This window comes from Lolium perenne, chromosome 6 (genome assembly GCF_019359855.2).
Source record: "Lolium perenne isolate Kyuss_39 chromosome 6, Kyuss_2.0, whole genome shotgun sequence".
NCBI classification, from domain to species: domain Eukaryota; kingdom Viridiplantae; phylum Streptophyta; class Magnoliopsida; order Poales; family Poaceae; genus Lolium; species Lolium perenne.
Window position 1 is genome coordinate 15,784,190 of NC_067249.2, and position 21,473 is coordinate 15,805,662.

At 44.9% G+C, this 21,473-nt stretch overlaps 1 long non-coding RNA gene and 1 pseudogene across 1 annotated transcript; one reads left to right on the forward strand and one right to left on the reverse strand.

Annotated features, from left to right (window-relative positions):
- LOC127310738 (F-box/kelch-repeat protein At3g23880-like) overlaps positions 1 to 18,838 on the reverse strand; it is a 64,476-nt pseudogene extending 45,638 nt beyond the window's left edge.
- On the forward strand, positions 16,352 to 17,339 carry LOC127308770 (uncharacterized). Its single transcript, XR_007856749.2, has 2 exons — positions 16,352 to 16,535; positions 17,169 to 17,339. It is a non-coding gene; the product is annotated as an uncharacterized lncRNA (long non-coding RNA).
- Positions 18,839 to 21,473: the final 2,635 nt, after the last annotated feature.

The window sequence follows — 21,473 nt, forward strand, 5'->3', positions numbered from 1 at the left end:
GATCTGATGAAGATTCTGGCGAATCGAAATTTTCGGAACCTGTTGCCGAAGAAACCGCGCCAGACTTCGATCCTTTTGGAGCTGCTGCTACTGTGAGCTCGTAAGTGTTTTTGCTTTTTTGCCTTTACCCGAATATTTTGACTCTGTTTTGTTCTTATGCCGTACTATTTTGTATATTGATAGGGACGAGGAGGAACATCTTGAAGTCAATGTTTCTGAGCCAGCAATCACGAGCACATCACATACGTTGGTCATCTCCGAAGGGCCAACGGCTCTTCCCGAAACTGCCGCTCCTCCTCGAAGCCCCCGAGTCCCGAAGAAAAAACCTAGAATATGTGTCCCTGCGCCGGGGGTAATTGCTTCTGGGAGTTCGTTGCCTTCCCTTCTCGATGATGTGAGCTTTCCTCTCTTTGTCTTCCATATTTACTCGAATAATACTATCTTGCTGACCCGACCCGACTGTTTTGTAGCCTACCGTTAAGGAAATGATCGAGTTGGGCACCCGCTTCGCCGGGTACTGTATTGAGGTCGAGACCTTGAGAGGTAAGATCTCTTCGGGTTCTGAACCTTTTTCTTGGCTTGTCTTGTACTAACTTAATGTTCCTTCCAGGAGAATTGCTTCGTGTCCAGGAGCACAACAGGGATCTGGAACAACGGCTTGAAGCTAGTGACAAAGCCCGTCGTGATGCCGAAGCCAAAATTGAAGCTGCCAAAGCTAAAGCTGCAACTGCTGATGATCTTCGGGTCAGGCTAAATGATGTAGAAGCAGCCTTGAGTAAAAAGGAGGAGCAAATCTCCCGACGAGAATCAGCTGTTGTAGCTTGCCTCGAGACTCAATCCAATAGATTTTTAAGTAATTATTCCTTTCTTGTTCCTTTCCCCTTTTTCCTATATTGTCAGCATAATTGTATTGATATTCCTTCGACTTCTCTTTAGCAGAGAAGATTGGGGAGATGTACACCCAAAATCAGGGGACTGACGAGGATGCCCTCCTGGATGCTCTCTCTGTGCTGGAGATGAATTGCAGCTTGGCGCGTGACTGCCTGAAGTATGGGCGGGCTGCGCTAGAGCGTATCTTCCCGCATCTTTTCCCGAAGGCTGCAGTTCCCGAAAAATTTGAGCCTCTGGCCAAAAGCTTTCTCGATAAGGAGGACCCCATGCTAGCGCACCGCCACGCAAGTTTAAAGATTGGTGTTGAGGGCACGATTGCCTTAGTAATGGCCAGTGGCAAAAAGGTCGACTAGGCCAAGGCTGCAGCTGTGCGAGGTTTAAACAAGAATAGCTGGACTACTCTTCTGAAGAGTGCGAAGGCTTACTCGAAGAAACTCCTTGCCTTCCTCGACCCGTCGTTTTCATCAACTACTAGGAATGCTCAACCGGAGGTAAGTAGATGAACTTGTACCCCTTGTAGATATTTTCTTTTGACTTTTGCCGACAACATTGTAAGCGCCTTTGTTGGCTGCCTACCTTTTGAACTTATCCTTGTAGTATGTCCTGTCGATGAATGAAAAATTTCGACTTGCACAGCTATCTGACTTAGTTTTTTCATTTTTCAGTTGATTTTTGATAACTATATCGAAACGGGTCCATCTTCCGCATCTCCTGCTATTTCTCAATCCTTGAAACCTTCCAACTATGGTATGCCGACCGCATCTTCGACACCTGATCTGTTGCCAAAGGAGGTGGGAGAATTACGACAGCAGCTGCAATTGCTTAAACAACAAACTTTAACTGCATTGGAGCGAGCCAAAAAATCTTCTGAAAACGAGCAAGCTGCTCTGTTGCAATCGCGTGAATCCGCGAAATTTGAGCAAGCCGCCACTTTGGAAGTTGCCCGAGATGTAGCGCGCGAAGATTATATCATTGAGCTTATGGCTTCTGCGGGTCGCGACATGGCTTGTATGTTCCTTTTTCCCAAGTCTTGGTGTAAGTATTTTTCCTTGTTTTGTACTGATCCCGACGCTTGCCTTCCTTGAGTAGGTGTTTCACTGGATACTACCGAAGAGATTGCTAGGGTAAATAAACGGGTTGAGATTCTTCGGCGACACGCCTCCGATCATGGCGAAGATTTTTGGGCTGGCGAGGTGCACTGCCGCGCAGTTGTGAAGTTTCAAGATCGCGTTACCCAGACTCGAAGTTTTGTCGACCGTTGCTATGATGCGCTGAGCATGGTTTATAGGACCATGTTTCCTCGCAATCGCCAAAACCTTCTGATCTTTCTGAACTGTTGGATCTTTTCAAGAGTGCCGAAGATGTCCGAAATTTGGTAAGGAAACAGATGGTCGCTGGAGCCAAGCTTGCACTTATCTGGGTTAAGATATGCAGCTCGAAGATTGATTTTGGCGAAGTCGTGAACAGAGTTCTTCTGAAGTGCTCGAAGAGAAGAATCAACATTGACTGCTATATTGAGGCCGTGCAGGGACCTGCCGAACTAATAGTTGACAAAATACTTCAGATGGATGATGATTTTATCAGGGGTCCGTAATGTAATGCTCCCTTTGTATATGTCTTGCTGTAACTTTTCTTAATGTCTATATTGATTTTTAAGCGTGAGGCTTATATTAATCCAAAACGCATACTTCTACCATATTAGGTTTGGTGAACCCGAAAAAGGTGTAACTATGTTGTCGATGTATGTCGCGAGATTTTTGTGTAATCAAGGCGAATTTGTATGTCCATTTTTTTTGCTTTGTTCTGTAATTCCAGCCCCCGAGTGTCGGGTGGCAAGGGTTTGCTCGCGAGATTCTGTGTAGAGGCAAGGCGAATATATTGTTTTGCTCTGTCAAGTCGACTATATTGATTTTTGCGGGTTGAGCCCCCGAGTGCTTGCAACAGGGTAAAAAGAAGAGAGTTTTCCATCACTATTTTTTATTCATCATGATATATTGCAGCATCGCAAGCCCGCCTCGTTAAAAACCTTTCAGTCCCACTCGGTACCCTGAAAGGAAAAGAGTGCGTCTGAAAACTTGCGAGCTATTCAGATACATTGTATGTTGACATGAATCTTTCGACTGCTTCCTTCTATGTGTAGAAACGTCGCAAGTGTACGACATTCCACGGGTTTCCTTCATCCTTGCCGGTTTTCTTGTCTTTGAGTCGATAAGCTCCTCCTGGGATTACCTCTGTGACGATGTAAGGTCCCACCCATGGTGACTCCAACTTCTCATGGCTGTCCTGTTTGAGCCGAAGAACTAGGTCGCCAACTTCGAAGGATCTGGGCCGCAAACGGCGACTATGGTAGTTCTTGAGGTTTTGCTAGTACGCGCTTACTCTTGATAGCACCACATCTCTTGCTTCGTCGACTGCATCAACATCATCTTCGAGTGCTTTCTGCGAGATCTTCTCATCATACTCTACGACTCTGGGAGAATTGTGTTCTATTTTCATTGGAAGTACTGCTTCAGCGCCGTGGACTAGGAAAAACAGGGTTTCTTGGGTTGCTGCGTTTGGTGTCGTTCGTAAGCTCCACAACACGGAGGGTAATTCGTCGACCCAGGCGTGTTTTGCTTTTTCGAGTGGTGTCAGCAGACGCTTCTTGATACCATTGCATATGAGGCCGTTTGCTTTTTCAACTTGGCCATTGGTTTGCGGGTGTGCCACAGACGCAAACTGCAACTTGATGCCTACCCCTTCACAGTAGTCCTTGAATTCTCGGGAGGTGAAATTGCTGCCGTTGTCCGTAACTATGCTGTTAGGGACGCCGAACCGAAAAACTATCCCTTTGACGAAGTTGACTGCTGATACTGTGTCTGCCGAAGTTACTGGTACTGCTTCGATCCACTTGGTGAATTTATCGACTGCTACCAACAGGTAGACGTGTCCTCCAGGCCAAGATTTATGCAATTTTCCCACCATGTCGAGTCCCCATTGAGCAAAAGGCCATGCCAAAGGTATTGGCATTCATTCTGCGGCTGGAGAGTGAGGTTTCGACGTGAATCTTTGACAAGCTTCACAAGTGCGTACAATTTCCTTCGCATCCTCTATTGCTGATAACCAGTAGAACCCAGCTCGAAAGGCTTTGGCTGCGATTGCTCGGCTGCTTGCGTGGTGGCCACATATGCCTCCGTGTATATCCTTCAATATAGTGCGTCCTTCTTCGGGTGTAACACACCTCTGCAGCACACCTGATATGCTTCGTTTGTATAGTTCTCCTTTGATGACAGTAAATGCCTTATATCGTCGGATGACTTTTCGTGCCTCCACTGGATCCTCAGGTATTTCTTTCTTCGTGATGTATGCCAAGTATGATTGTATCCATGGTATTTCTATCATCATGACTTCTTCTGGTTCTTCCTCTTCATCAGAGACATGAGATTCTGGGGCTGCAGCAGCCCCCGAGCCTTTCTTGGATTTATCCTTTTTCTTCGACTGCTTCGATACCGTTTTCTTCGGCTTAGTTGATCTCTCGCTTATTTCCTCCCAAAAAACTCCAGGTGGTATGGGCAAACATTGCGACCCGATGTTTGCCAAAACGTCGGCTTCGTCGTTGCTGAGTCTACTAACATGATTTACTTCACAACCGTCGAAGGTTCTTTCGAGTTCATTGTACACCTCTTTGTACGCTATCATGCTGTCATTGACCGCGTCACACTTGTTCATTACCTGCTGTGCGACAAGCTGAGAGTCGCCGAAGATTTTGAGGCGAGTAGCGCCGCATGCCTTTGCCATCTTCATCCCGTGAATAAGGGCCTCATATTCTGCTTCGTTGTTTGATGCGTTGGGGAAAGTCATCCGCAGTATATATTTCATCTTATCACCTTGCGGTGAAACAAGTACTACACCTGCTCCAGCTCCTTCTAATCTCTTGGACCCGTCGAAATTCATATTCCAGGTACTCGACAAATCTGGAGGTCCTGTATTTTGTAGTTCCATCCACTCTGCGATGAAGTCCGGCAGAATTTGCGACTTTATTTCTTTTCTTTTTTCGTATGTGATGTCTCGAGGGGAAAGTTCGATTCCCCAAAGGGAGACACGTCCTGTAGTTTCTGGATTGTTTAAAATGTTTGAAAGAGGCGCTTCGTTGACTACTACGATCGGATGTGCCGAAAAGTAGTGCCTTAATATGCCAGTTTCTGATAATGCGGGTACCTCTGTTTTGATGGTGATAAAACCTCGCTGAGAAAATAAACGGGTCGCTGGACTCCATGTATCTTTCCTTCTTCCTCCCGCTCAATGATGAGGACTGTGCTGACCACCTGAGGTGCGGCCGCAATGTACAATAGGAGGGGTTCCTTGTCCCGTGGTGCTACCAGTACTGGTGGTGTCGAAATAGTCCGCTTCAAATGTTCAAAAGCTTTGTCTACTTCTTCATTCCACTCAAACTTTTTTCCTTGTTTGATGAGCGCGTAGAAAGGCAACGCTTTTTCCCCCAACCTGGCGACGAATCTGCTCAACGCTGCTACTCGCCCTGTAAGCTGTTGGATCTCTTTGAGCTTGGTTGGTTTTCTCATCGTGAGGATAGCTTGTATTTTCTCCGGATTGGCTTCGATCCCCCTGGCTGACACCAAGTATCCGAGGAGTTCTCCCGCAGGAACACCAAAGGAACATTTCGTCGGGTTCAGCTTCAGACGGAACTCATCGAGGTTGTCAAAAGTTTCTCGCAGATCATCAACGAGAGACGACCCATGCTTTGTTGTAATGACAATGTCGTCGATATATACTTGGACGTTCTTTCCGATCTGTGTGGCGAGGCACTTCTGCATCATCCTCTGGTATGTGGCTCCCGCGTTTTTCAACCCGAAGGACATTGTTTTGTTACAAAATACGCCATAGGGGGTTATGAAAGCTGTTTTGACTTCATCTTCTTCTTTCAAGCGGATCTGATTGTAACCAGAATACGCGTCCAGGAAGGAAAGACGTTCGCAGCCTGCCGTGGAGTCGATAATTTGATCGATCCTCGGGAGGGGGAAGTGATCCTTTGGACAATGTTTGTTGAGACACGTGAAATCGACGCACATGCGAAGGACTTCAGTGTTTTTCTTCGGGACCAACACTGGGTTGGCGACCCAAGTTGCTTCGGTCTTCAGTTCTTTGATAAAACCAGCTTCTTCGAGTCGATGGATTTCAGATAACATGGCTTTGCAGTTTGGCTTGGAGAAACGCCGCAAAGGTTGTCGGATAGGTCTAGCTCTCGGGTCTAGATTGAGGGCGTGCTCGGCAAGTTCCCTGGGTACTCCTTGCATGTCAGCTGGACACCATGCGAAGATTTTCCAGTGCTCACGGAGGAACTCGATGAGCGCGCTTTCCTAGGCGACATCCATGTTGGTGGCTATTGATGTCGTCTTTTTAGGATCCGTCGGGTGGATCTGTACTTCTTTTGAGTCCTTGGAGGTGTCGAAAGCTTGCTCCTGCAAGGATCTACCCCCGTCTGGTAACACATCATGATCAGTGGTTAACTTTGCTGCCGCATATTCAGCTTGCATTCCGAATGTTTCAGAGAGCTTATGAAAATCCTTGTCGCATTTATCCGCCAGAGCGAAACTTCCTTTGACTGTTATTGGGCCTTTAGGTCCAGGGATCCTCCATAATAGATACGTGTAATGCGGCACAGCCATAAACCTGGCATATGCGGGTCGTCCCAAGAGGGCGTGATATTGCGATGGCCAGTCGATGACTTCAAACTCCAGCTTCTCCTTTCTGAAATTTTCTCTTGTTCCAAACTGAACGTCGAGTGCAATCTTGCCTAGGGGATAATTTCGCTTCTCAGGTGCAATGCCATGGAAATGCATATCTGTTGGTAACAAGTTAGCCAGCGAGATGTTCATCTTTCACAATGTGTCCGCGTATATGAGATTTAAACTGCTTCCTCCATCTATGAATATACGGGAGATGTCATATCCTTCGATAACAGCTGGCAATATCATCGCTGAATGCCCTGGTCTCGGAACTTGAGGTGGGTGGTCCTCTATGGTGAATCCTATTGGCTGTCCCGACCAATTGAGGTACTCAGTGGTTGGTGGAGGTGTTGTTACTGCCATATACACTTGTCGAGAAATTAACTTATGCGACCTATTCGAAGATTTGCCCTTCTGTATCATCGATACTGCTCCTCTTGTATCTGTGAAATTCCCACTAGTGCGTGGAGCTCCCGCAATTTGCAGTTGATGCTGGTTTGCGCTCGTAATTGCGGGTGGTGGCGGCGGAGGTACATGTACTTCGCTCCTTGGTCCTTGCACGTATCCTCTGTTTACTGCTTCTGCATGTGTGCTTTCTGTCGCCCGTCGCAGAGCTTGAAAAGTTCGGCAGTCTTTCTGGAGGTGACCTGATTGTCTCTTTCCGTCACTGTCGATGTAGAAGTGCATCTGGCAAGGCCCGTTCAACAGATCCTCGGGTGATACATTATACGGCCTTGGAAAGCTTGGTCGATTATTTTGTCTGCTGGAACTTGGTGCGTCCCTGTGATCGCTTCGCTGGTCATTGCTCCTGTGATAATCCTCTCGATGATTTCCTCCACTGTTTCCTCGGAAGCCAGCCGATACTTGGCCGGGACCGTCGTATTCCGCATAGTTGCGATAATGTCGCCTGCTTTGATTGTTGTTTCTATTGCGATCTTCTTCGGGTGACCTTTGCCGCTTATTGTGGACAGCATCTTCTCTGTCAGCCCACCGATTCGCAATTTCCATGAGTTCTGCTATTGTTCTTGGGGTTGGATCTCCCCAATTCTTCGATTAGGTCTCTCCTTCGTACACCAGCAACGAACGCGTCGATTGCCCTTTCGTCGGACACATGCTCAGCTGAGTTTTTGATGATGCTCCACCGCTGGATGTATGCTCTCATTGATTCATCCGACTTCTGTTTGCAAGTTCTTAGCTGTTCAATTGATGCTGGTTTTTTGCAGGTAGACCTGAAATTTCTTACGAACAAATCCTCAAAGTTTTCCCAGCTATCTATGGATCTTTTCGGCAGCTTCTTCATCCAGGATCTTGCGGCTCCACTTAGGTGGACCTGGATGCTTTGCATGGCCATTGCTTTTGTTCCACCCATCAACTTTACTGTCTCCAGATAATCGACTAGCCAATCCTCTGGATCTTGCAGCCCGTCGAACTTTTTATAGTTATCGGGTAACTTGAAGCTGGTGGGCACTCGAGTTTTGCGTACCCTTCGGGTAAAGCAAGGGAGTCCACACATTTCTTCGTCATTATCTTCCGGTGTATGCCGACGCTCATGTGTTCTGGTTTCACGACCCCTTTCCACGTGTGCTCTGTCGACTCGAGCTTGAGCCACTGTGTTTCTCGCGTCGCCCTCTCTTGGAGCGTCTCGTGCTGCCGCTGTGATGTGTCGAGGACTATTTTGCCTTGGATTGTTTTGATGTGGAGAAACTTCGGGTTGTGGTGCAATTTCTCTCCCTGCTATTGCTGCACCCATAACGTTGACTCCTGCCATGGCCATCTGGTACAGTGATGATCGGGGGTCCCCTGGCTGGGGTTTGGACGCCAGCATGAAAGTGTGTGCCGCCATATATCCTGCCTCTGGCGTTTTCAGGATTATGTTCCCTCTCGAATCTATTGACATGAAGGACATGTCGAGGTTTTGGATTAAGTTTTCCCGTTCTCCTTCGGGTATATTTGCCAGCCTAGATCTTGCTCTTCCCCGATGAGCTCCTTGGTTGTTTGCCGAACTTCCTGAATGTCGACTCAGGTTGTTTCTGCGCTCGCTAGAAGCATCTGCCGCAGCTTTTCTTGCATCAAGTTTTTCTATAAGTTTTTCTAATTCGCGCCTGGAGCGGCTGATTTTATATTGATACGCTTGAAGTGCTGCCGCTGAAACTTGCGTAGTCATCGGCTCCGTGACATCCATAGCTTTTGCTGCTCTATCCCATGCTTCCTGTGGTAGGCGCACCTTTTCTCGTGGTTCAGGCCCGATGTATTTTCTTCCTGTTCCGCACGTGAGGTCTGCGGGATCAATGTAAGGATTGCCCAAATTGTCGAAAGACTCAGATTCCTCATCAACTTCACGGCCTTGTCCCGTGATTACGCAGATTTGATGTGTTGTCCTTCCCTTGAACTCAGGGCAGGTGACACCATCCGAGAGATCGGTTAAGACCTTGTTGTCGAAGGAGTTGTTGTTGTCGACGGAATCGAAGCTAGTGAAGCTCTTCGAGTCGCTATCTTGAGATAGGTCAGTTTCCGTGAACGACCCGAAAGTCATACCACCAAACAGATCCTCGAGTGCCCCGCCGTGGGCGGGTTTGATGCAGCGTGGCTGCGAAGCTTCTTCATTGCCTGACTCAACAGATGTTGCCGACGATTCCGAGAAGTCGGATTTGGCCGCAAACGGTCCCGAAAAAATCGGTGCCGAAAGACGGTGTGATCCTTCTTTCCCGACGAGGAAGCGAAAACTCCCGAACATCATCTCCGTCGAGTTCTCCAGATGCGCATATGCATGCATACAAGCAGGATCGTGAGGAACAAAATCGACGAGATCGGGTTGCACTTGTTTACCTCCTTCCATGATGTTGCTTGCTGTTGACGACGATGTTGACGATGCCATCGAGATCAGGACCTTGCGACCTCTAGTCCCCACAGACGGCGCCAATTGACAAGGGTTTAACTTGTCAATGCCTACAGATTGTAGACTTAGGGTTTCGTAAGAAGTAGAGGACAAGTAGATCTCGAAGGTTCAGACGAACAAAGGCGTCCGGTGAAACAAAATACAGTGGCTATGTTTACACAATAATTCGATCCCCTCTTTCTGCCTTGGCTTCTCCTTTATATAGGAGGAGAAACCCGAGGCTCATATCGTATCGTACAAAGAGTTCTATTTCGGGTCGGTTTAGACCTTTCCTTATATTACATATATTTCCTATATTGACTAAAATTCCTCAAGCCGCACGTTCATGACTTCATGGGCCTTCAATTCCTCGAGTCCACGGGCCTCAAGCTTCTTAATAAGACCAAGGTACTTTATTCGGCATACCTGCTAGGCATACCTATGTCAGCCGGCCACCCCCTAGGTTTTCCTAGGTGGGGTGCCTAGGGTTTCCCTTGGGGGCCCAGCTAGCTACCCTAATGGGGGCCCAGCCGGCCTCCCTAGGGTTGGTGGGGGCGGCGGCTAGGGTTCCACCCTTGGCCGGCCAACCCCCCTCCCCTTTCCCCCTATATATAGTGTGGGTTTTGGGAGGAGGAGGATACACCACCCCAATTAGGTTTTTGGGAGCAAGAGCAACCCCTTGGGGCGCCTCCTCTCCCTCTCCCCTCTCTCTCCACCCCGTGGCTCCTCGAAGAGCTGCGCACGGAGGGAGTACTCCACCCGGTACGCGGGAGCGCTGCCGGGATTCGAATCCAGAAGATCTACTTCCGCAACCTTAGCTGGATCTGAGGTGGGAAGAGTCGTTGGGCACCATAAGCCTACGAGACCTACGAGGTGCAACACTTGGGGCACTTGACGTCATACGAGAGGACTTCTTCACGACCTTGAGGTCGGTGTCGCCTGTACGACTACATCAACCACGTTCTATTGGACGTTAACCGCTATCGGTCTACGAGGGTACGTTTCTGATATCACATCTCTGTTACTGCATTACTCCTAGATAGATCTGGGCAACCGGGTTGCGTTAGTTAGAATTTTTTTGTTTTCTGCTGCGTACACGCAACAGTGGTATCAGAGCCGATCTATGCGTAGTATGCATGTTCATTACTGCATTACTCCTAGATAGATCTGGGCAACCGGGTTGCGTTAGTTAGAATTTTTTTGTTTTCTGCTGCGTACGGTTAGAACGCATGCGCTGCATGCGGGCATCGATTCTACAATCGTTACCCTCTCACATGCACTTGTTCATTACTGCGGCATCGTTTGATGAAGCGGCCCCGACCGACCTCACGCGTACACTTACGCGAGACTGGTTCCGCACTTGACATATGTCTTGTACCATATACGCGGCTTGGGGGTGTCTGTCTCTCAAACTTTAGCGGTATGGCATTTGCAACGGAGGGCCCCGAAAGGGGTGTAATAGAGACGATTGTCTAATCGGTGTTGTGGTTTGATGTTTGTAGGTAAGAACCGTTCTTTTGCGAAAGCCCTAAAAGCCAAGTAAAATTTGCAAGTAATAAAGTAGAGGCGTCTATCTTTGTGTTGCAAGGGGGCTTGTGACATGTTATGGTCATGGTGTAAAGTAGTTATCTACTAGTTGTTACTAAGTTGTAGTGATAGCCCATCGCCATGATGGTCAATCAACTGGAGGCGTCACGAAGTGGCCGCCATGCCAGAGCACATGATGGAGATCTAGTTGCGTAGATGATTCACCCATAACATGCTACTTAATACATTTGATGTAGATACCGCTATAGCATCTTATTTAGTTGCTAGTGTTATGTTTCCTCAACGATAGCTTTAAATAAGATGATCCCCGAATGTAATTACCAAGTAGTGTTACCCCTTGGTGTTGCACCACGATAGATTGACTCTTCGTTATGAAGCACGCCGTGATCACATGGGTGTTACACATATTGACGATCATGTACTGTGGCAAGCAAGCCATGTTGCCCTGCAAATACACCAAGGTTGTTAATGGCGAGCCTAGCATGTACAGACATGGCCTCGAACACTCGACTGAAAGGTCAAGCACGAATTATATAGTTGATATGATTGATACAACAATATCTACCTTTTAGTTATGCCAATGGCCGTGACGATTGGGGGCGGTATAACTAGGAAGGGACGTGTAATCACTTCAAACATTCTTAGGGATGATGTTTCTAGTGCGAGTTCATTAATAATAATTGATTAAAACTTGAGCTCACAAAATTATGAACTAAGTCTTAAAATGTCTTTGCAAATATCTTTGTAGATTATGTCATACCCTAGTTTATATCAATTATGGTTTATTGTGCATGATAATAAAACTTAAAATTGATGGGTCCGACTTCATAGATTTGTACCAACGCCCGAGGTACAATCCTCACTAGTAATGACATGCTCTATGAAATATAAGAACCGCTAGGAGATAAAAGCAAGAATTCCGCGCGTGAGGATGATAATGGTGATTATCACACTCTTTGTGACTTGTTCAAAGCACCATGCTTATTGAAGTATGAGTGGCTAGACGAGTTTCTTTCAAATAGGTTGGAAGAGAACACCTGCATGGAGAGTTCTTGGCAAACATGAATAGAGTTCATGGACGCCTAGTGCATATTTTGGACTATTGGATGACAGAACGATTCACGATAGATGGGGTGTTGTGTTTACTTCCCCCCACTACAAAGATTGTGTCTTGGAATATATCATGAGAAAGAAATTGTTCTTCTTTCATGAATTCCTAGCTGAGTTTAGAACTCTAAAAGTAGAACCAACGGCAAGGGAAGTCATCGTCGGAGAAAGGTATATGTGATATACATGTTATAGATGTTTTCCTACAAACACTTATTGCGGTTTATACAGTATTTGATACTTGGTCTGTTTTATTGGAAAACAGAGCCTACTGCTTGAGATTTGTTTGGATGAAATGAGGTGAGGTTGCATGTTGAAGGCAATCAAGATTGTTGATGGCCAACGACATTCTCCCTCCACATCTATCATTTGGACTATAGAATGGATTTGAATAAATATTTGTAACCACCATGAGTGTGAACCTTATTAGCATGCCTTGCATTCGCAAGACAATTATTCATATGTGTCAGAGACAATCAGCTGTCCTTTGTATGAATAAAGCCTTTTATGTTCACATATTGGTTATGAATGAGTTATTCTTATCATAGTCCCGATAATGATAGATTGAACATTTATAAAACACTACAATGCCGGAAAATACCCAAACTTAATAATGACATCATTTTCGAATGACACTACCATTTAATTCAAGTTGGCATGGTGTATGTTCATATTTGATGAAACACCAAAGTCATTAGATGCATAATCTTTTGACACATGTAAAGTTATGCCTTATGAATAAAACTCCGCGTTCTGGTAAAACAGAATGTGCGCTAAAATTGTTTAGTATCAAACATAATGATGTATTGGATTTCAACAAGTAGTGTATATCATTATTTCACGAACTTCATTGTTGATTTAAGTAAATATGTGTATTTACTAAATGACACTTAATCTGAAAGCATTTGATGGGCTCAAAGATTTTCAGAATGAAGATTGGTATTAATTAACAAGAAAAATGAGTCTCTGCGATTTGAGCAAAGTGACATAAGTTTTGAGTTATGGTTTTCTGCATAAAGACTTGTGGAAGATGTTTCACAAATTGCAATGTTTAAAATATGTCGAGGTGTTGATATGTCTAAAGTATCGTAATCATACTCTATTGAAATATTGTATGGTCCAAAATGTATCTCTTATCGTGTTACCATTATTATAAATTAGAGTCGTCATTTAAAGGATAGCAAACACTCATTTGAAAAAGGGAACCATCTAAAATTCATGGAAATTTTGAGTTACGGGATAATTCAAAATTAAGATGAATAAAATCTTTGCATAGTATTCACAAGTAATTATGAATTTGAATACATCTTTCACAAAGCCAAAGTGGAAAAACTTGTGTTGCTAAACATGGTACCCTCTCGAGAAATAGGTTCTCATTAAGGGTGTTAATGAAAGAAAGTAAAACTGAACCAAAAGGTAATTGACCTTACCTCCAAGTGTCAGAGTGGCGCAACAGAAGTTGTTCCGGAACCAAAACTCTGCGAAAAGAGGAGAGACAAAATGATAATGATCATAGTGTCTCGATTGAAGTTTTACAAAAGTAAGTAGGATTCAAGAATTCATTATGCCCGGTCGCGGAATGACATTCATGATTTACTTGTCTTGAATTAAAACATACCTACGAACTAAAAAGAAGCGATGGTGGACCTAAATGCGAAAGATGACTTGAAAAGTCACGAAATCACATTTTAAAGTTACATTTTAGATTGCAAAGTATTCTCATACTTGATCTTATGAAATAAACATGTTACTTAATCTTCCTTGGAAGAAATGAAACTTTAAGAAAGACATAAAGCTCGATTTGTGATAAAGAGTGTTTTGACAAATTCAAAAGGTTTACTAAAAAAATGTAGCGATGCTTGAGTCATAAGGATTTCAACTAGAAAGGGTTCCGGAGGAATCCGAAGGTGTTCAGAGTGATACGAGAGGTGTCTTGGATCATCGGGAATTAAATAATATGTATTATATATTAATTAAGTGAATTAATATTAAATATATGTATTTATTTAATTAATTGGTGCAGCCCACCCTTAATGGGCCCTCCCGGAGGGGGCCCATGAGGTGGCCGGCCAGCCCCCTAGGTTTTCCTAGGTGGGGCAGCTAGGGTTTCCCTTGGGGGCCTAGCTAGCCACCCTAATGGGGGCCCAGCCGGCCTCCCTAGGGTTGGTGGGGGCGGCGGCTAGGGTTCCACCCTTGGCCGGCCAACCCCCCTCCCCTTTCCCCCTATATATAGTGGGGGTTTTGGGAGGAGGAGGATATACCACCCCAATTAGGGTTTTGGGAGCAAGAGCAACCCCTTGGGGCGCCTCCTATCCCTCTCCCCTCTCTCTCTCTTGTTCTCTCTCCACCCCGTGGCTCCTCGAAGAGCTGCGCACGGAGGGAGTACTCCACCCGGTACGCGGGAGCGCTACCGGCATTCGGATCTAGAAGATCTACTTCCTCAACCTTAGCTGGATCTGAGGCGGGAAGAGTCGTTGGGCACCATAAGCCTACGGGACCTACGAGGTGCAACACTTGGGGCACTTGACGTCGTACGAGAGGACTTCTTCACGACCTTGAGGTCAGCGTCGCATGTACGACTACATCAACCACATTCTAGCGGATGTTAACCGCTATCGGTCTACGAGGGTACGTTTCCGATATCTCATCTCCGTTACTGCATTACTCCTAGATAGATCTGGGCAACCGGGTTGCGTTAGTTAGAATTTTTTTGTTTTCTGCTACGAACACCCAACATTGACAACAACTCCTGCTCGATATATTTCTACTTCCTCCAAGGAACATACGCATGCATATATTCTTGGGCACGACCTCTCCCTCTCATCATTTCTACCAAATCATCTACCATCAATTTTAGGAAACGGGAAATGGGTAGATCGTAAATTTTGCCACTAGGAGCTGTCGGTTATTTCTCTTGTTTGTGCAAGTTATAACAATGATTTAGCTGCATGTTGTTTGAATTGTAAATTACCATGACTAAACTAGTTTTACTATGCGTATAGTAAATTTTTTGCACTCTTTGCTTGACGTTGTGAACTTAGATTTTTCTTCGCTGCATGCTCAAGGATGATTGTTTATACTTTCTGCCATGCGCATAAATTTCAAAGAGTATTAGAGCTTCTAAATATTTGGTAGACTCCTAGATGTCTTGAGACAGATGTTTTCAGTGAAAGGAAATATACTTTGCACTAGCTAATTACGATTTGGGTACTAATCTTTGTGCATACAACAAAAATTGGAGTAGTTAATTCAAGTGGTAAGCTAAGCCGACTTGTTTTCTGTGTGGAGCTAACTAATAGAAGTACCTAGCTAATTACTATGTACCACCGGCTGGATGGATGAAGCTCTCCATTGCCGGATCTTACCATGCGGCTGATCATTCGGCCGGTACGGGTATTGCCCTACGTGATGAAGAAGGAAGGCTGATATTTACTGCATGTCGGTTTCTGGATAATTGTGTATCTGCTTTAGAAGCTGAGCTACACGCATGCATGGAAGGTTTAGAACTTTCACTTCAGTTCAGTCAATTGCCTATTATAGTTGAAACTGATTGTGCTCAGCTTGTGGAAGTTGTCAGTTCGTCGACGCAAGACAGATCTGCCCTTCTACATTATATTTCTAAGATAAAGAACTTGTCTAGTTGTGATAGATTGTGTAAGTTTGTAAAAGTGGAGCGATCGCAGGTTAGGGTTAGCCACTGCATGGCAAATTTTGCAAGGGAAGAACGCCGTACAGTTACGTGGTATGTCCTTCAGGTGCTAGACCATGATCGTCTTGTAACCCTTCATGCTTATTAAAGTTCCTTTTTTTCTCGCAAAAAAAAATTACTATGTACCAGTAATAGTGTATACGTTGTGCTTAGGAGAGAGAAGAATAGAAGGGATGCTTTGGCTCTGACATATGCATGTCGGCCATGCACAAGTAAACTAGAAGTAGTAAATGTATGCATTATTTGAGAGGAGCCAACGTGGCTTCCTACTAGTAGTAGTGTTGGCTTGGTGATAGTGGCTTAGTCATTCTTTGTTTCTATACGTGGAGAGGTGCATGGTAGTCAACCTGTCAGTCTTTGACACGTGTGTGATAGAGTAACCAATGGGAGCAGATCTTTTGCTTCAAGCGGCCAGGTTCAGATATTTTAGCTGGGGATTAGACGGTGCTCCTCCTATAACTAGGCCATGCTAGCTGCTGCTGCCCAGTCCTCACACACCCCACGAGAGAGAGCTGGAGCAGAGAGTGCTAGTGAGAGAGAGAGGGGAGTTGCTGCGTTTATATTTTGGAGGCGATGGAATCATAGCGCGAGAGGAGATATGATCTGTGGGTGCATGTCATCGTCATATTATGAGAAGAGTTGAGCTAGAGATTATTTGGTAGCTACGACATAGCTAATTGAGGTAAGCTGCTTTATACTCTCTCATATAATTTCTGTAGAATACGTTTTGCTGTTAAAATGCATATGTAGTATTTGGTAGTGATATGTGGAATTGCCGGTTGAGGTATTTGTGGACTAATGTGCCGGTGTCGGTATACGGTGATAGATCCGCTAGAGCCGCCAATACAAACCGAACATTAGCGCGAGTATTGATTTGGGAAGCGAACATCGTGGAAAATAATAATATTGTTTTTATAAGAGAAAAACTTGGTGCTACGAAGGTAAACGTATTGTACCGGTCACAGTTTAGGTATGGGACTGACTGAGTTCTCCGCTAGGGACGGCCCTGTATGTCCAGATGTCCGGGTTCTAGTGGGCTAAAGGGCTATGCTCTTCTAGCGCCTGTGTGGTGCTAGTCGAGGTTGTCGATGTCGGAATACCCCTCTGCAGAGTATAAAAGTGTAGAATTTCAGCCCTGTGACTCCCGGGTTGGGAACGCTTACTTTCATGTGTGGCACCGTGCTTTTAAAATGCTTAACTGCTCTAACCACTTGTTTTTCAGAAAAGTATTTCTATTTTACATTTTATATGATTGTGTATAATCGGGTTGCTAAGTATGACTTGTTGTACTCACCTAGCTCCCTTATGTTTTTAGTCGCAGTCGATGTTAATGTAAGAAGGGGGAGAAGATGTCGTCGATCGGAGTTTAGGCTGGATCAGCGGGTGGGAAGTGGCTTAGAGAATCTAGTTGCAATTCCTATGTAATTGTAAATGAACTTGTAAAAATAATGTATTTGAGCTTCTCGAGATCCACTATGCTGGTTTATGCCTGCATTTTTAGCCTTGCACGCGTATAAGCCTCTCGGTTTATAGGCGCGCAGCGGCTGTCTCGTCCAGGCCCGGTCTCGGGGCGTGACAGTACCCCTACCCAATCCCCTCTGCATACCGGGAAACCCTAGAACTAGTCCGGGCAGCAGCGGCGGCATCGTCGTTTCCTTGTTGAAGCTATTGTTTGGTATGCGGCGACTCGGTGTGCTAGGAAGCGGTGGGACTTCTCCGGAGGGTGCAGCGATTGCGGGCCGTCTTCGTTTTCGTCGATCTGCCGGTGTCGGCATTAGCTTCTTTTATATTTTCTCTTTTCTTTCTTTTGGGCTTGTTGTGCTGTTTGCCACAACGGTGGTTGCTATCTTGTATCGGTTGGTTGCTATATTAATATAGCGGGGCGAAACCCTGTTTCGAGGAACATAATTGGGGGACTCCATGGTAGGTACGAAGGAGAGGCAGCGATTTTTTTGGACAAATCAACCGATGAGGGGAGGGTTGCGGTGGTGGCGAAGGCGGAAGCGGCGGATGTAGCCCGGGTCGGAGACGAGGCTGCGCCATCGCTTGCAGACGAGAGAGGCGCGCGGGAGGGAGGAAGGTCGCTTGGGGAGGCGTAGGAGGATCTCGGAGAGCAGGTCGTGGTCTTCCAGCGGCGCCGCCGATGGAGAGCAGGGAAGGCGGCGGATACGGAAGTATATATACAAAACCATATATCTAAATTCATTTATAGGATAAATACTTTCTATTCCTCGGTGTAGTTACACTCATATCTCATATACTGCCATACGGAAGTATATATACAATAATTTATCGATTTAAGTATCTTTGTACACTATATCTAAGATATTTTAAACTAAGTTTAGTGAAATAAATGCATATAAACACGTAGTTTGCACTATATATACGAAATACATGCATATTTATATGTAAAAAATGAGTATACATAAAAAAATTACATACTACCTACAAAATAGTATATATATAGTACCGAATTAGTCTTATATACTTCATACTATATGTACATACTATCCCGCATGTTAGATACTTTCTAGATTGTGTGAAACACACGTGGATGTAACTACACCTGGGTGTAGTTGAATATCCTTCATTTATATAGTTAAAATTACAGACATTTTCATATATTCATCGGATTAATTTAGATGAGGGCCTCGATGAGGTCACCCTCGCCGATCTAGGCTCTAGCAACCAAAACTTCCACGATCAAAAACTCGACGACGACTCCAACGTGTTGGCACATGTTCCACCCTCTAGCAGTTGACGTAACAAATTGTGTTCCCCGTGAACCTGGGGTCATCGCCGCGGGCGGCAGCGTTATGGCGTGAGAGAACCCGTGAGTTCATTGCCTTGTGGTCTCCGGATGGTACCACGCTTTAACCCTAACCCTAGAGCCATTTTTCCATAACTAGAAGTGAATTTCTTTGTTTGAATTTTTTTATTTGGCTAAGATTTTACTGTGATCACCAAAATTTTGTTTTTGTTTATTACAAACACATTTCAGTAATCCGTGAATATATTTTTTAGTTTTCATACAAATATCTTGCTTTTTTTGGGATCATGGCCTCCACATTGCGCCTCGATGGCGTAAATCATAAGTCCTAAACCTAGAGCCATTTTATTGTGGAGAGGTGAAACCAAATTAATCTTGTATTATGGTAGAAACTTTAATATTTCTTATGAAATAAATCTAATCTCCACTACGGTTACTTTATTCATTGGTGTACAGCGATTACAGTTCTATTGGAATCATTTTTTGACTCACCAGGAAACATTGGGCACAAATGATCGAAATAATTTGAGTCGGTTGCAACCAAAATGTCTAACACAAATGACCGGAGCAATTTCCATTTATCATGGAAACAAGTTCTTGTGGTAGTAATGAAAACAAATATGTTTGTTTCTTGTACTATGACAAATTAGTTAAATATAAAAAATTATAATTCTATTATTCCCTAGATTTAACAAATCATTTTAGATAATAAATTAGTTTAAAAAATATAGTTTTACGTGATTGTTTCCTTGAAATATTACAAGCGCAGATATTTGACTTATCTTGGCATTTGGCGGTGTATCCGGCTTTGGTCTTCACAGCAGGTCAACCAGTTTGCCCTTACTGCTAAACGGAGGCGATTATGGCTCCGTTTGTTTCAGCTTCTACTTCTGCTTTTGGGATGTAAAAGCGGAAGTTGAAACAAACACCACGAAGTGAAAAAGCGCTTGGGAAAAGCGTGGTGGTAAAATGCACTGCCAAACCCGCTGCGAGCGAAAGCAGCCTCGGAGGTGCTTCCCGAGCTTCCCCCCGCTTTCTCGATTGCAAAGGACCGAAATGCCCCATACACTTTATAGAAACTACGAAAAAATGCCATCTGATATAAACCACGAAATGCCCCCGACCCTGCCCGACAGGGGCGAGACCCCCTGCTCATTTCCTCCTCCTCCCTGTCTTGTTCCATGACAGAGAGTTAGGGTTAGGTGGCGCCGCAGTCCCCCGCCACCCCCCCCCCCCCCCGCCGCCGCCGTCCGAGACCTCCTCATCCGCTTCGTCCCGGCCTCAAATCCTGCCGTCTACGCCGGTCCCCGCCGCCATCTTGCAACATCTTCTTCCCCGCCGCCCCCCGCCGCCCCATTCCTGGCCTCCTACAGCTCGAGGGAGCTCCATTACCGCGTGTTGCAGGAGCTCCTGCAATATCTGCGCGCCTCTGCCATGTGTGTGCGTGCCTCGGCCGCCTGGGCGAGCCCGCTCTTCGGGGGAACGTGAGATGGAGGGCCGCGTGCCACTGGATCTCCAATCTCCCATCTCCATTCTCCCAGTAGTTGTTCCCAGACCGGATTCCCTAGATTTGATGCATATTTCACTAGTAGAAAAAAGGCCTTTAGTCCCGGTTCACAACGGGCTTTAGACCGCGACTAAAGGTCCATCCACGTGGGCGGCTAGCGTGCGCCTGGGCGAAGGACCTTTAGTCCCGGTTTGTGTCCCCAACCGGGACTAAAGGCTATTTCGTTAATTTTTTTTAATTCATTTGGGTTTCTAATTTTTTTTCACTCCGTTTTTTTCTATTTTTTTTCTTCAGAATTTCTATTATTTCAGTTATTTGCATAGCTTAGTCTCTATCTCTAACTACACTTATCTCTAGTCAAATTACTTACTCGTGGTCAAACTTCCCGCTCGGTCACCCATCCTCCCACTACTCCACCTCTAGCACGCTTCCGAGTTCCATTCCGTCCCGCATCCCAGTGCTACGCGCGCATGTATGTGATACTAGTATCATATCAATCCTATTAACATGTTGGTCGATGTCACATTTTTTTATTGTTTGAATTTCAAATAATTTTTTTCATAAACAAAAATAATGATGTAATAATAATCGTGAATAAATAAATAAACATTAACTTTTTAATTTTTATTTTTTTAATTTTTTTAATTTTTAAAATATTTTTTTTGCCAAACCTAAAACCTAAAAATTTGAAAATCTAAAAATTGGGTAAAAGTAATAGTAATCTTTATGCTGGATGCAATTATTAATTTTATTTTTTTGAAAATTTTAAAAAATATAAAATCCGTAATTTATAGCAAAAACTAAAATCTTCCTACTTTCGTATTTTCATTTGGAATTTTGAGAATCTAAAAATTGGCTAACCGGGTAAACCCCGGTGAATTCGGATGTAACTTTTTCCCAGGATTTTTTTGATATATTATACGTTTTTTTCCGACGTCGTATGCAAAAGTTATTGCGGTTTTACCATTTTTTAAACTTTTTTTGCAAAAAAAGTGAAAATTCGAATTTCTTAATTTCTCCGAATAGTAGGTTGCATAACATACAAGAATCTGAAAACAATTTTTTTTGTAAATTTTCTATCATTTTCTTTTGTATTTTACAAACCAAAAAAAGGCGATCCACGGGGGGGGGGGGGGGTGGGGGGGTGTGTGTGTGCAGGGTGCGTGGGAGTAAAAAAACTCGAAAAAACCTTTAGTCCCCCTTTAGTCGCGGTTGGTGTCCCCAACCGGGACTAAAGGTTTTTCCACCGGCCGCATCCCTCCATAGCCCTTTAGTCCCGGTTGGTGTTACCAACCGCGACTAAAGGGGTACCCTTTCGTCTCGGATGGAGCATTAGTCGCGGG